At 44.1% G+C, this 13,736-nt stretch overlaps 1 protein-coding gene and 1 long non-coding RNA gene across 2 annotated transcripts in view; one reads left to right on the top strand and one right to left on the bottom strand.

Annotated features, from left to right (window-relative positions):
• Positions 1-13,736, top strand: part of GRIK2 (glutamate ionotropic receptor kainate type subunit 2) — a 1,148,051-nt gene that overhangs the window by 1,095,730 nt on the left and 38,585 nt on the right. The window lies entirely within an intron of this gene.
• On the bottom strand, positions 9,041-12,437 carry LOC141100819 (uncharacterized). Its single transcript, XR_012234794.1, has 2 exons — positions 12,328-12,437; positions 9,041-9,900 (listed from the first exon to the last, which is right to left on the bottom strand). It is a non-coding gene; the product is annotated as an uncharacterized lncRNA (long non-coding RNA).

The following is a 13,736-nucleotide window of genomic DNA, read 5'->3' as shown; positions in this document are numbered from 1 at the left end:
AATTGGAGTGTGGGATCCAACATTGTTAGCTGATGGGTGAGTGTCAACTGTTGAAGTCCTTTGAAGAGGCAACAAATTTTGTTATCAGGGATATGTGTGGAATTAGTGATGTTATCACGCCAATATTTGCCTGGAAAAAAAACAGCATGCAAGATGGGATGGAAGTAGAACACAAATTGCACCTGTTCAGCGCCACTCTATATCTACAACCTGCTTTTAAGATGGTTATTGCAATGGCATAGGGAGTACATCGATTATTCTAAACTCCAGCCCCATGCTTTTCCTGCTCTCTGTAATGGGTAAGTAAGGGGATATGATTAAAACTGAGGACCAAATCTTTTGAAGTTAAAATTCCCCAGGTTCAGCTTTTTCCCAACAATTTGTTTTGCAGCAAATTTGTTTACAGAGAATTGCAAGTAGTCCAAATGTGCTTTAAACATGTGTACAACATGCTACTTTCCCTTCTTTCTCACATGTTCAGTATTTGGTCAGAATTTTACATCAGTATTTGAAAGCCAAAACCAGGAGTAGGTGAAAAATGCAGAATTTGATCATGTGTTCTAGTTTACGTTTCTTCTGATTGTTCCACTACTGACTTTAGCTTACAAATACTAATGTAAAATACTGACCAAATATTGAACATGTGAATGTGGCCTTAAAAGATGTATAGGATAGAGAGCTCTACAGCACACAGTCTGACAATGATTTTATTATTTTACAAATTACATGCTGGATACACAATTTCATTAGTCAATTGCAGTGGCACTTCTGCTACTACATGCCCTATATCTCTCTCTATTGATTGCAACTCTATTACTCTCATCTTCTTGCACTATTTCTACTTATTAATAGTAGAGATGAGCCTTTTTTCGGGTCAAGGCGGGTTTCATGAAACCTGACTTTCGCAAAAGTTGGGTCGAACGAAATCGGCCGACTATAGGGAAAAGTCGGAGGCCGATTGAAACACGAAACCCAATGCAAGTCAATGGGGAAGCAAAGTTGGCAGGGAGTGGAAGACAGTAAACACACCTACAGTGCCCATTTCAATGCCAAAAAGATCAATTCTTATAACTGAAGCTTGTCAACCTTAATTTACTTCCTAATAATAGTTACACATTGAAAACTGGGGGTTATTTGGCTAATGTGGTGGGGGGGTTGGACTGGCTCCAGGTTTTCGTGTGCCCTGGGCCAAAGAGTGTCAGTGCTCCCCTTTAACACATACCACAACTCATGATGCTCCGATACGGCACAGAAATATAGGTATAGTACAATGACACATACTTCACTGCTTACATGACATGACTGATCTATTTTAAATTGTACAATAGCTCAAAAACAGGACAGTATATCACTCCATACATTGTTATAGCCACCACATTGTGTGCCATACAGAATAATGAACCCCATATGTTTCTCCATACCAAATAATTAGTCACATATAATGTTCCATACAGTATCTGATGAACTCCACATAATGCTCCATATATAATGGGCCCCATTTGTAATGCTTCAGTGTATAATGTACCCCTTAGATGCTGCTCCAGTGTCTGATCTGCCCCATTTACATTGCTCCAGTACATGATGGGCCTCATGGATGATGCTCCAGTGTATAATGGGCTCCAATAATGCTCCATATATAATGGGCCCCATTTGTAATGCTCCAGTGTATAATGGGCCCATTAGATGCTGCTCCAGTGTCTGATCTGCCCCATTTACATTGCTCCAGTACATGATGGGCCTCATGGATGATGCTCCAGTATATGATGGGCTCCAGTAGTGCTCCATATATAATGGGCTCCATTTGTAATGCTCCAGTGTATAATGTACCCCTTAGATGCTGCTCCAGTGTCTGATCTGCCCCATTTACATTGCTCCAGTACATGATGGGCCCTATTTTTAATTAACCCAGGCATGGTATGTGAAAAGAGCTCCATGGAGTAATCTGAGGTATGTGCTTCCACATCCTTCACTTTTGGTGTAGGTCAAGGACACAAGGAAAGGGGTTGCTCCTGACCAGAAGCCTGCAGTTGCGACTTTGCATTTTTTACAACTTCAGAAGAGGAGGCAATAGAGCTGGAGGCTGTTTCAGCAATGTAAGCCACAAACAGTTCCTGATACTCAGGCTTTAAAAGCAGTCTACCTACTCCCACAAAAGGGAACCTTACAGGCCTTCCAGAGCTACACCATGACGCTGACTCAAGACCTCCTGCCTTAGCTGCTATTGTGTTTTTGGCACTACCAGCAGATGCACCACCACTACCATCAGTACCAGGTGGCCCTCCATGCCCACATCCGCATCCTCTTCCACCATACTTCCTCATGTTTTTGAAAATGGACCCAAAATACCAACTGTATCAGAAGCATACAGCTCTATACAGTCTATGGATAACAGTAAATCTCTGCATATATATTTCATGAAGCATACACAGATGCTCACAGGCTCAGTATGGATTACCCAATAAAATAACAAGTTGAAAAAGGGTACAGTATCACCAGATACAAGGTACATATAGTATAGTGTAAACATTCTGATTCTCCGTATACATTTCAGGAGGCAGACACAAATGCTCTCAGGCCCAGTATAGATTACACAAGAATATGAAAAGCTGTAAATGGGTTATGTAACACAAGCGTTCAGCTGTATACAGTGTTGGGGTAATCTTAAAGTTCCAAATATGTTGCCAGAGAAACAGACAGACGCTTACAGACTCATTATGGATTATACCAGAATCTAAATAGCTAAAAAGGTTACTATATCAGAAGCGTTCTGCTGTATACAGTGTTGGCCAAATTGAAAATATCGGTATATATTTCCGTAGTCACCCTCAGATGGTCACTCAGTTTGGTTTTGATCCAGGTCCTGGATAACAAGATAGCAAGTATATATTTTTTAGGGTACAATTGAAATCTCCATATAAATAGTCTCATAGTCACTCTCAGACGCTTACACCGTATGGATTTGACAGTAATGCTAAGTGTTGAACAAAGGTACTGTATAACACGATGCAAGCTGTATCGAGTAGAGTTGAGCGAAACGGGTCGAAAAAATTCAAAAGTCGCCGACTTTCGCCAAAGTCGGGTTTCATGAAACGAAACCCGACCTTAGCGTGAGGTCGGCCACGAGGTCGGCGACCATCACGCCAAAGTTGCGTTTCAAAAGATGCTTTTGCGCCCTTTTTCAGCCAATCAGGAAAAACGGACACTGTGGGCAACGTGATGACATAGACAGCGGTTACCACCATGTTTGTGAAGGGCATGCAAGTGATTGGCTTGCTTTGTGTGGCGTCAAAGGGGGTATAAAAGGGCGTGCATGCCGACCGCCATGTTACTTATGCTGATCTCAGAATAGGGAGAGCTGCTGCTGCTGCCGCTGATTCTGTAGGGAGAGCATTAGGCAGGGAAGAAGATACCAAAAACTACTTCTGCTGCTAGTGATTTTGCCTGTACAACACACTAGTTACTGTGCAGTGCAAGGGGAGGCTATATTTCGGTGCATCAGCTCTGTTGGTTATTAGGCCGCCTTTTAAGGCTCCCTGATAGCTGCATTGCTGTTTTCACACTGCTGAGCAAACTGCTTTTTTCAAAGCAATCCAAATTTTATTGTTTTGTCCTGGTGAGTTACTGAGCATTCATTTTTTCACACACCGTACAGCGGTGTACGCTCCTCACACAGTACCGTGTACCGGCTGTTATCACGGCCAAATTGAAGCTATCTATGTGTGTGACTCTGTAAGGAAAAGTCGAGGAGTTTGTCCGTTCTTACAGACCTACACTATAGGGAGATTCCAATTCTATATACACCTTGTAGTTAGTCATACACTAGGCAATTTCTGCCTGTCACATAGCGGTGTAATCTATACTGAGCCTGAGACAATAGTTCAGCATCCTCCAATCTACATTGAGATTCAAATTCTCACCAATACTCTATACAGCTTTTGCCTTCTCATGCACCAGACAATTTCTGCCTGTCACATTGCGGTGTAATCTATACTGGGCCTGAGACAATAGTTCAGCGTCCTCCAATCTACATTGAGATTCAAATTCTCACCAATACTCTATACAGCTTTTGCCTTCTCATACACCAGCCAATTTCTGCCTTTCACATTGCGGTGTAATCTATACTGGGCCTGAGACAATAGTTCAGCGTCCTCCAATCTACAGTGAGATTCAAATTCTCACTAATACTCTATAGACTCTTTACCTTGTTTTACAGTACCATATAGCTGTTGTTATTTTGGGCACCTTTTTCAAAAAAATGAAGAAGTATGGTGGAAGAGGCCGTGGAAGTGGTCGGGGGTTGCCAGCTGGTCCTGATGGTGGTGTTGGTGGTGGTGCTTCTGCTGGTTGTGGCAAAAGCACAATAGCACCTAAGGCAGGAGGTGGTGTGCCGGTGTCATTGTCTGGCTCCACAAGGCCTCGTAGGCTCCCTTTTCTGGGAGTAGGTAAATCGCTTCAAAAGCCGGAGCTTCAGGAACAAGTTTTGGCTTACATTGCTGACACAGCCTCCAGCTCTATCGCCTGCTCTTCTGAAGTTTCAAAAAATAAAAGCACTGCGTCGTCAGTGGAGGCTCCTGGTCAGGAATAACACCTTTCCTTGTGTCCTTCACCCCTATCAAAAGTGAAGGATGTGGCAGGCCACACTACAGATTACTCCATGGAGCTCTTTTCTCATACCATGCCTGGGTTATCAAGTCAAATCATGAATTCCCCAGTCCAAAATGAATCTGACATGGAGTGCACTGATGCACAGCCACTGCTAGATTTATCTGCTGGTACATTCACTCAGAGCACTACATTGTCCTCGCAGTGTACTGAGCCAGAATCTGACCCTGATGAAACTCAGGTGCCCCTTCCTGCATACTATACCACCATACACGGTGACACAGAGGAAGGTGCACATGACATTGAAGAGGAGGTGATGGATGACCCAGTTGTTGACCCAGATTGGCATCCATTGGGGAAAGAGGGTGCCGCTGCCAAAAGCTCAGAAGAGGAGGAGGAGCATCCGCAGCAGGCATCGACATCGCAACAGCTGTTATCTGGCAGGCCCGGAGCAGTCCAAAATTGGGTTACAAAAAGCAAAAGAGTTGCAGGACAGCTTGGCCAGATGGTCAAAATAGCACAGCGTGCAAGGCCTCAAAATGTCTTCCATAGTAGGAAGAGTGCAGTGTGGCACTTTTTTGAACAAAATCCTAATGATCAGGCAAAGGTTATCTGTAAGAAGTGCGCAAAGACCTTTAGCCGAAGGAAAAATCTGAGAAATTTGAATACCAGTTGCATGCTAAGACATTTAACCACCATGCACTTGCAAGCGTGGACGGACTACCAAACCTCATGTACCACATGTGCAACTGCTCGCAAAGAAGGTAGTCAGCAACGCTACATTGTTTCCCCCACTGTAAGCCCACCGTTTAGCACACCACCAGCAGCAAATGTTGAGGTGTCGTCGCAAGGCCAAAGCAGTCAAGGAATCCCACTGTTATATCAATGAAAGACAGAATCTAGGCCATCAGAAAGAACACCAACTCCATCACCATCATCAACCCTCTCTCAGTCCGCCATGTCCACCGCTAGTTCCACCATATGCAGCTCTCAAGTCCAACTCACCTCACCAGAGACTATGAGTAGGACAAGAAAGTACTCATCCTCTCATCCACGTACACTGGGTTTGAACGCCCACATTGCCAAACTAATCTCGTTAGAGATGATGCCCTACCAGTTGGTTGAAAGCGCAGCTTTCCGTAAACTCATGGCCTACGCAGTACCACGCTATGACCTACCCAGTCGCCACTTCTTTTCTCGAAAAGCCATCCCAGCCCTCCACCTTCATGTGAAAGACCGCATTGTCCATGCACTCAAGCAATCAGTGATTGGAAAGGTGCACCTCACAACTGATGCATGGTCCAGTAGGCATGGCCAGGGCCATTACGTGTACATCACTGCGCACTGGGTTAATGTGGTGGATAAAGGGTCCACAGGGGACAGTGGTGGTGGGACAGTGCTGCCTAGCCCATGGTATAGGAAACAGTTGGCTGTAGGCATTCGACCCTCCTCCTCCAGAAGTGAAAGCTCATCCACAGAGCGCAGTCGCACAAGCACTCCATCAACAGCTGCCAGTGTTGCACACGAGGTGTCCCCCTATCGATCAGCTAGTGGAAAGCGTCAGCAGGCTGTGTTGCAGATGATGTGTTTGGGCGACAGACACACCGCGGAGGTACTGGCCGACTACATTCAGCGACAAACTGAGTCATGGCTGGGCAGTCTACATCTTGAGGCAGGCAAGGTAGTTAGTGATAATGGCCGTAATTTTGTGGCAGCCATAGCCCTTCAAAACTCAGACACATACCTTGCTTGGCTCACACCTTGAACCTGGTGGTGCAGTGCTTCCTCAATAATTATCCGGAGTTAACAGGCCTGCTCCATAAAGTTCGAAGACTGTGCTTGCACATCCGCCGGTCGCCGGTACACTCCAGTCGTATGCAGAAGCTGCAGCGATTGCTCCACCTTCCCAAGCACTGCTTAAGTATCGACGTTGCAACAAGGTGGAACTCCACCCTGCACATGGTTGAGCGGCTGTGCTAACAGAGGCAGGCTGTAATGCATTTGTGGGAGGATACACGGGCAGGCTCTTTGAGGGCAGACATGGAGTTGACAGGTGTGCAGTGGTCGAAGCTGAAAGACCTCTGTAAAGTCCTTCAGTGTTTTGAGGAATGCACACGGCTGGTGAGCGCAGACGAGGCCATCATAAGCATGAACATCCCAATAATGTGTCTGCTCATGCAAACTTTGACGCACATTAAGGAGCAGGTGTCTGCAGCCGAGATAGATGAGGAGGAAGAGGAGGAGAGAAGCCTTGATGACAGTCAGCCATTGTCTGCTCCAGGACCTCTCCTGGATGAGGTGGAGGAAGAAGAGGAAGAGGAGGAGGAGGAGGATGATGGGGATGATTATTTAGGGGAGGAGGATGCTTCTCGTGGGGCAAGAGAAAATGTTGGCATGGCAAGGTCTGGTACAGGGTTTTTGCGTGACTGGAGGGATGTGGATTTGCCAGAAAGTGCTCCTCCACCCAGCACTCGCAGTGCATCATTGACACCGGGAACATTGGTCCACATGTCAGATTATGCCTTGCAGAGCCTAAATAGGGACACCCGCATTGCTAAAATGATGAACTATGACGACTACTGGTTGGCGAGCATCCTGGATCCACGCTATAAAGGCAAATTCCAAAACATAATGCCACAGGAGAACCTTGACCTAATATTGGCTAACAAACAAGCAACTCTGGTAAACCAGTTGGTTGAGGCATTCCCAGCACACAGCAGCGGTGATGGTTCTCACACGAGCCATAGGGGTCGGGGGCAGCTTGGAAGAGGTGTTCGTGGTGCACACATCAGAAGTGGTGTTGAAGACAGGGGTTTCATGACCATGTTGTGGACTGATTTTTCAAGTCCCGCTCACACGACTGGTAATACTGCATCGATTGAAAGTGACAGGAGACAGCAGTTGTCAACTATAGTTACAAACTACTTCTCGTCCCATATCGATGTTCTCCCGCACAGATCATTCCCATTTGACTATTAGGCCACTAAACTGGACACCTGGCCTGAATTGGCACAATATGCCTTACAGGAGCTCGCTTGCCCAGCTGCAAGTGTGCGATCAGAAAGAGTCTTCAGTGCAGCTGGATCAATCCTCACAGAAAAAAGGACCCGTCTGTCGACCCAAAATGTGGATGATCTAACCTTCATTAAAATGAACCATGCATGGGTTTCCAAGGATTTTGTCCCACCTTCCCCTGATGACACCTAGGTTGCCATAAAAATGACTTGCTTTGGTCCTCCTCTTCCTCGCACTTGCCCAATTTCACCTTTTGCAGCAGCTGAATGTCCAACATCAATATATGCCATTTTGTAAACCTCCTTAACTGGGCTGCCTCCCCCCCATGGCCAGGGTCACCACCTAGCTCACCCAACCGTGCAAGTGCCGTTGCCCTGGACAGGTGGGTGGGACCGACTCTTGGGCGTGGGCACTGGCACAGGGTCCCTCATAGTGCAATCAAGTGTCTCTGATGGTGGGGGTGCACACCCGCTGTGAGACACACCGCCATAGTATGAGGGGCCCAGTGCCAGTACCGACACCCACGAGTGTGCCCCCCTTGCTTGGGCAGGGCCACAGCATTTGCAATGTTTACCTCTCCCTGCTCCTCCGCTGTGTAGTCTGGGCTGTCAAATCCTTCACTGGGACTGCCACTACAAATTTGTTGAACTGATAGATGATGGTTAAGACGTAGCTATGCCCTGTCCCGCTGGCCATGCTCTAGCTTCAGATAATCAATGGCTTCCATTTCTTATAGACCTCGACTCACAATGACATGCAGTGGTGTCTTGCTAAATTTTCTCCCAAATTAGGTTATTTACCTTAACTTACGTAGCGCTCACTGGCATCCCAACCAGGCAAAGATTATTGACAATCTTTTATTTTAGCAAGCAATCATTTTGTTTTACATAGCACATGAATAGTCTCATTGATTTAAAAACGACAGTTATGACATGAAAGATTTCAGCATCAATAATAATTACCGAGTTATTGTAGCATCACCCTTCACATCGGGGGACCTCGATCAGCGGGAAGGGGTTTTCCTCGGTAAGCATCACAGACTAAGTGCGCCCACTTGAATCGTCTGGAAAGTCCCCACCCGCTGAGGAGGTCAGTACTTTTTATAATATCAATTGGAATGATCACGCACTGACATGCGCAGTAACTTGTTTTTTTTCACATTCCTCCTTTATCTCAGTTGGTTTGGTTCTCACATTCCTCCCTTCCAACTCCCACAACAATGCCTGAGCAGGTGGTTGCTTTTCACATTCCTGAGTGTGTGCTCTCCTCATGGTAGGAAAAGTTCAGATTCCGGTCACAATCCATAGTATCCAAATGGATGTTTCAATGTACTGCAATCACTACCTTATTGACTGGATGCCTATCTATACCAGTCTCTCACTCATGCATATCCCATTTGTATCACAATCGGTCCTTGATTGCAGTCTTTTAAACACCATCTTTATAGGACACCATGAGCACTTGTGGTTTCTTGCAACACATTTTGTAAGCTATATATGGACCATTAAATCGAGGCATTCAATAATACAAATTTTCTGGTACCTCCAATATCAATGGGGCCACTACATATCTACACATTACATCTGATTTGGTAACATTACATACATAAATTACTCCAGTACAATATATATCATTGCAAACCATTTTGGAGGATTGTATTGATCACGGTCCTCCACGCTTGTTCATTAAATTAAATTTGTTAGTAACATTCTGTAAATTCAGCATAATAGTGTCTATTCCAACCTGCATGCTAACTGGCTGCCATATTGTAGGCATCCGCTTATCTTGCAAAGTCAAAACATCTTCAACATCATTTATTTCAACCTTTCCAGTATTCTTGTGCACTGCATATATAGATCGGTATCTCCTTTGATTTCAGGGCTCCAGCCCAGAAAGTTCCATCAAATGCAATATTTAGAAAGTAACACCTTTGATTTGCTTCACAAATAAAATTATCTTGATTCCTGGATTTGGTCGAATTGACCCATCCCCATCCCATCATTCCTTTTCTGGTATTCGTCACCTTTTTCCCCGACGTCCGAGCGTCACTTTAAGGAACTGCCAAATTCACGATACCAAGGATTCCAAGGGTTGTCAACAGTTTTTGATTCTAAAATAAAACTAAAACAGTATTATTCCCGCAAATCACACTTCCACTCCTGGCCTCGGAACGTATTCCTTCCTGAATTTTGTAGTCAGACAGATTCCAGGAGTCCAGGCACCGATGCTGTCCAAACACGCGAGCCCAAGGATTCCACTTAACCATATTTGAAGATTTGGAATCTATAAAATCAATAATCAACATTATTCTCTCAAATAACATTTTTCTTGTGGGATATATTCCCATTTTTCTACTCCTGGCCTCATAATTAACAGGGTATGGTCTTTGCCTATTGCTATCACTTCAGCCTCTGAAGGCGGTCCTTGGGTATTTTGAACCCAGATTTTGGCTCCCACATTAGTGATGTTAGAAGAGCCAAAACCTTTTGAGCCTCTGATCGTTAATTCTGAAGGGGCTGTTCCCTCTTGCACATCTGACAAATTTATTGGAATCAAAAGCATTTGCGCAATACGCTGTCCTTTCTCCAAAATTAGAGGCTCATTCCCCAAATTTATCATTAATACTTTGATTTCTCCTTGATAATCTGCATCTATGACTCCTCCCACCACCATGGCCCCCTTTAATGCCAAGCTAGACCTAGTGGCTATCTGTCCATAGTGGTCCTTTGGAATCTGACACCCCAATCCTGTAGCTATTGGTTTTACTTTCCCCTGTGGGATCACAACAGTTTCCAATGCACTCAAATCCAAACCTGCTGAATGTGGAGTTGCTCGTTCCGGTATTCGTGCTTCTTGATCAGTTTTCCACCATATGACGGACCTTATCAGGTGTGCCTCATGTATGGTGAGATTGGGTGTAAGCATCCTCATGAGAGGAGTCATGGAGTCTGTGATAGGCCTGTTGTTAATTATCTGTAAAGCCTCACTCAAATTGTCTCTCCATTGTCCATACTGTGTATCAGATTGATTAAGTTTTCTCAATGTGGATTTTAATAATCCATTCATTCTTTCCACCAAACCTGCTGCTTGTGGATGAAACAAACATTCTAATGAGTCAACAGGGACATGTGCATCAACATAAAAAACAGCACTTTTAGTAACCTGAATTATTTCCTCAATACTCTGCCAAATCTCCTTAGCCCACACCTCTTTTCCATGAATCTGCCAATCATGTTTTTTATCCCATGATCCAAGTAGCTAATCCATTAGCCACTGACCATGAATCAGTGTACAGATAACATTCTGAAACTTGTTCATGTTTCAAAGCCAAAAAAAAAAAAAAAACCCATATAATTCAGCATATTGACTGCTTTTCCATTTTCTTTTCCAGTATTCCAGGAACTTTTACTGCAGTTTTTTTTTTCCAGCTACATTCTGATAATGTTCTCACTTGTCTTTTTACAACCAGGTGTTACATTCTAACACCACTTTCTGCCCTCCTACTTCTGTTATCTTTTGTTTTAACTGAGAGCATTTCCTCTGCATTTGTTGATTCCGCTCATGCATCGCGCGATATGCACTGAGCAGAATCCAAGTTCGTCGCCCTAAAGACACAACATCACCCGCCTTGGCGGGGACACCCATGAGTACATTAACAACATCATGGGTTAACTGCATCACCTGCCTTTGCAGGGAAAACCTCGAGTAACTAAACAACATCGAGGGGTTATCTGCCTCACCTGCCTTTGCAGGGATCCCCATGAGTAAACCAACAACATCATGGGTTAACTGCATCACCTGCCTTTGCAGGGAAAACCTCGAGTAACTAAACAACATCGAGGGGTTATCTGCATCACCTGCCTTTGCAGGGACACCCTCGAGTAACTTAACAACATCGAGGGGTTAACTGCATCACCTGCCTTTGCAGGGATCCCCATGAGTACACTAACAACATCTTGGGTTAACTGCATCACCTGCCTTTGCAGGGAAAACCTCGAGTAACTTAACAACATCGAGGGGTTAACTGCATCACCTGCCTTTGCAGGGATCCCCATGAGTACACTAACAACATCATGGGGCTCTGAGCCCTTGAGCTTATTATCCTATGCCTCTGCAAGTCCACTACTCCCCAATTCATGCGCTATTATATCATACAGAGCTTCGGTCCAGCCAGGAACCTCCGTTTTTTCCTCAACTTTTCTTTATTACTTCGCCTGAACATTGTAACAAAAATTTGGCAAAATGCCAAATGCTGATTTTTTGCACAAAGAAACCTTAACTAATATTCCGTATTTTGACAAAAATAGAATTTCAAAATTATATTCAGGCAAAAAGTTATTTAGGATTTTCCAAAATTGGCTTTCTGCCAAATAGACGCAACCTATCACAACTTTACAATTATCACTTCTCCAGACTATAGAACATACCAAAAACCTTCCTAGTTACAACTACAAAAATCTTTTTACTCAAAAGCCTGAAATTTGAAAAATCCTGCCGACTACGCCAATTTATGTCTTGCTAAATTTTCTCCCAAATTAGGTTATTTACCTTAACTTACGTAGCGCTCACTGGCATCCCAACCAGGCAAAGATTATTGACAATCTTTTATTTTAGCAAGCAATCATTTTGTTTTACATAGCACATGAATAGTCTCATTGATTTAAAAACGACAGTTATGACATGAAAGATTTCAGCATCAATAATAATTACCGAGTTATTGTAGCATCACCCTTCACATCGGGGGACCTCGATCAGCGGGAAGGGGTTTTCCTCGGTAAGCATCACAGACTAAGTGCGTCCACTTGAATCGTCTGGAAAGTCCCCACCCACTGAGGAGGTCAGTACTTTTTATAATATCAATTGGAATGATCACGCACTGACATGCGCAGTAACTTTTTTTTTTCACATTCCTCCTTTATCTCAGTTGGTTTGGTTCTCACATTCCTCCCTTCCAACTCCCACAACAATGCCTGAGCAGGTGGTTGCTTTTCACATTCCTGAGTGTGTGCTCTCCTCATGGTAGGAAAAGTTCAGATTCCGGTCACAATCCATAGTATCCAAATGGATGTTTCAATGTACTGCAATCACTACCTTATTGACTGGATGCCTATCTATACCAGTCTCTCACTCATGCATATCCCATTTGTATCACAAGTGGTGATTTATCATCAGCTTTCACAGTTTTCCTACTCAGAGACGCGTGACATTCCGGCACACATTTTTAAATGTGCCCTCTCATGCCAATCCCATAGAATCGCCTACGGCCTGTGGCTCCTGTCATTTGCACTCCAACGTTATGTGACAGATCATGATAGGCAGTGAGCAACATGTTTACATCTCTAACTGTGATTAAAATTTGATGGAGATGAGTAACGCTGATGGGATCAACGGTACTGCGATACAGCAACACTTTCTTCACAAAGTTATGTTTTCGCTGCTCCACACACAAATTAATTGAGGGTCAGCATCGCCTCAGAGATTTGTGACGGCAGTTTTTCCCATGATTGTTAATTCCTAGATTTCTGCAATCACTAGACTTTATGTCAGTAATTGTATGCATCTCATTTCCTATGTCGGAGAGGCTGGACTGTCTTAATGTGACAGAAATATATATGAAGATTTAAAAATACCACCAAAAGTGTATACTGGATTGTTGTCTAATCCATACTGAGAACACGGAGATTTTAAATGTTTAAACTATGCTATATATACCTGCTATCCAGTGATAATGTACCATTTCTCACCTTTGTCCAATCACGTCTAATCCATACTGGGCCTGAGACCGTCTGAGCCTGCATCCTGATCTATAGACATAGGTTTTTAATGTGTAAACTATGCTATACATACCTGTAATCCGGTGATACGTTACCCTTTCTCACCTTTGTCCAATCCCGTCTAATCCATACTGGGCCTGAGACCGTCTGAGCCTGCCTCCTTATCTATAGACATAGGTTTTTAATGTGTAAACTATGCTATACATACCTGTTATCCATTGATACGGTACCCTTTCTCACCTTTGTCCAATCACGTCTAATCCATACTGGGCCTGAGAACGGCTGCCGAGCTGTTAAGCAAGCTACAGCACCTGTGGTTTGGACACGTAATTTTTTCATTTTGTC

Source organism: Dendrobates tinctorius, unplaced genomic scaffold (genome assembly GCF_039654945.1).
Source record: "Dendrobates tinctorius isolate UK_male_01 unplaced genomic scaffold, ASM3965494v1 ptg000111l, whole genome shotgun sequence".
Lineage (NCBI taxonomy): Eukaryota > Metazoa > Chordata > Amphibia > Anura > Dendrobatidae > Dendrobates > Dendrobates tinctorius.
This window is presented reverse-complemented; position numbering and strand designations above follow the sequence as displayed.